The 2,884-nt window shown below is 42.5% G+C and overlaps 1 pseudogene; it reads right to left on the reverse strand.

Moving 5' to 3' along the window:
* Nucleotides 1–1,266: 1,266 nt before the first annotated feature.
* On the reverse strand, nucleotides 1,267–2,884 carry LOC102856436 (annotated as a pseudogene).

Below are 2,884 nucleotides of genomic sequence, written 5' to 3' on the forward strand. Positions count from 1 at the left end.
CCTCTCCCAACCTGGTGAAATTTAAGACATGCTTCACTTGGCAGCTGCAGTGAACTGGAGAAATGATATGAGCTGGGGTCTTGGGGCGGTGGGGAAAGTCAATAGTGGCAGGACTGAGAACTTGTTGGACAGTTGTGAGTGAGAAACCAATATGGTAGTACTGAGAACTTGAGAGAACACTTAGAGCCTCAAGGCTGGAATATCTGCATGCATATTTTGGGACTGTATTCTTGACTGTATTCTGTTATTAACAGAGCAGGGGAACACTACATGGTTTAAAATTTAGGAGGGAGTGTGTCAGGGTTGTATTCTCTCTCCATACCTATTTAATCTATCTGCTGAAAAATGATATGAGAAGTTGGACTCTATAAAAAAGTGTTGCCATCAGGATTGGAGGGAGACTCATCAATAACTTTAATTATGCAAATGACACAACCTGGCTTGCTGAAAGTGAAGAAGACTTGAAACACTTGTTGCAGAAGATCAAGAAATGCAGCCTTCAGTATGAATTCTATCTCACTATCAAGAAAACAAAGATTTTTACCACTGACCAATAGGCAGAACCATGATGGATGGAGAGGAGATTGAAGCTATCAACACCTTCATCTTGCTTGGATCCACAATTAGCACTCTTGGTATCAGCAGTCAGGAAATAAGGATACACATTGCACTGGGGAAAATCTGCAGTTAGGGACCTCTCCAAATTATTGAGGAGTAATGATATCAGTTTGAGGACTAAGGTGCATCTGATTCAGGCCATGGTCTTTTTTTTTTAAGCTTTCATTATTTTATTTTGTACTTTTTTTGTATAGCTAACTTGTCAAACAGTGTATAATTTTGGTAGTTTTCAATTAATAAAAATTTATCAGGGTGTTGAGCAATGAGGTGGTTTTCCGGCAAATACCCTTATTTTGAGAAATTAAAACAGATATATGCCTATGTAACATAAAAAAAAGGAGGTTAAGTCCTCAGAATTAATCCAGCAGAAAATGAATATGCAAAGTGTTTCCTGCTTGGCTGGGGAGGATAAAGAGAACTGTAAATAAAAATTAAGTCTATTAGAGAAGTGGGAGTAAATCAAGTTGGCTGTTGTTTGTTTTTGGTGTTTTTTTTTTAAACCAAACATTTAATGTTTTCATTAATCGTGCCAGTTACTTTCAACCAAATGTCCAAGACTAAGAGTTCACAGGGCAAACAATCTTCCAAACGGGGAACATCCAGTCCCGCTGCACTACTCATGGTCATCAAAAGCCAGTGTTAGCCAGATTACCGAGTGTTCACCACGTCATCGATCTTCAAAATGCTCCGGACGGTTTCAGTTGCAAGAGTCAGAGCGCTGAGTGAAACCAACAGGGGCTGGACAACCAACTCTTCCAAAATGTTGGAGATTCCGCCCTTTCGGACATTAATGCCTGCGGTTTTTTCTCCTTGAGCATGCCGGTTCCTCAACTTGGTTACTGTAGAAATGGGATTCAGGCCTGCATTTTCAGCCAGTGTGGAAGGAATGACTTCCATAGCATCGGCAAAAGCACGGACACAGTAGGATTCCATGCCGCTCAGAGTCCGAGAGTATTCAGTTAATCGCAGGGCCAACTCGATTTCTGGAGCGCCACCACCTGCAATAAGGGCTCTCTTTTTCACCAAACAGCGCAGAACACACAGGGCATCGTGGATGGAGCGTTCAGCTTCTTCAATCACCAATTTGTTAGAACCACGGACAACAATTGTAACTTTTCCCAGGGTTTAAACAGCCTGTGATCTTGAGTAGCTTGCCAGAGCCATTTAAGCTGACTTCCTCAGCGAGCTCTGCAGACCCGAGCATGTCAGCAGTGAATTGATCAATATGAGCAACGGGCTTGGTTCCAATTGTCTTGCAAATGAATTCAATGTCTTCTCTTTCAATATCTTTAACTACCATAATCTTCATTTTGTTCAGGAAATGTAATGCAAGATCACTAAGAGCATCTCTTAGAATAGATTTCTGGATAAGAAGGACATTACATCCTGTTTTTTTAATTTGCTTCACCAAATTGAGAATGTAGGCTCTCTCTTCTCGCAGCACTCGGTCCATCTGGACGTAGTCAGAAACTACTATCTGGTTATCCATATCTGTTTTTGGAGCAGATAAGTGAAACTGAATACGCCCAATTTTAGCCTTTTCAACCCTGGTTATGCTAGAACTTGCCAACTTCTGGGTAAGTACCAGTCCTTCTACCAATTCAGAGTCATCAATTGTCCCCCCAAGTTTCTTAACTATTTTAATATCTCTAAGATCTACGCTAGTAGCTGTGGCTGGGTCAATCACTCTCATTACTGCATTCACGCTCATGGGAGAAAGCAGACTGGAATACTGAGAGACAACCTTTGAATTTAATGAAGTGGTTGCGCTATTTAACAAAGTTTCTCTGTCGCTCAGTTCCACAGGTCGAGACATAGCAACCAAGATTTCAATCCCCTTGTCCAAAGCCTTCTGGAATGACTCAGAAATGATGGTTGGATGGATCCCTTTCTGAAGAAGTTTAGTACAGGAATCTAAGAGAGAACCAGCAATGATGACCACGGATGTAGTACCATCTCCAGCTTCTATATCCTGAGCTTTAGACAGCTCAACCAGCATTCTTGCTGCTGGATGTAACACTTGCATTTGTTTTAGAATGGTGGCACCATCATTTGTAATAGTCACATCACCTTTTCCATCTTGAATCATTTTATCCATTCCTTTTGGTCCAAGGCTTGTTCTAATAGCATCAGCAACAGCTTTGGCCGCAGAGATGTTGCTGAAGCGAATCTGGGCCGGCTTGTCGCGGTCCTGATAAGCGCCCTTCCCGCGGCCGCCGGCAGCCCCAGCGGGCGCCCCGCTCCGGGGGACTACGTTCTCGGGCAT

Source organism: Elephantulus edwardii, unplaced genomic scaffold (genome assembly GCF_000299155.1).
Source record: "Elephantulus edwardii isolate Elephantulus edwardi_28Jun2011 unplaced genomic scaffold, EleEdw1.0 scaffold00324, whole genome shotgun sequence".
Lineage (NCBI taxonomy): Eukaryota > Metazoa > Chordata > Mammalia > Macroscelidea > Macroscelididae > Elephantulus > Elephantulus edwardii.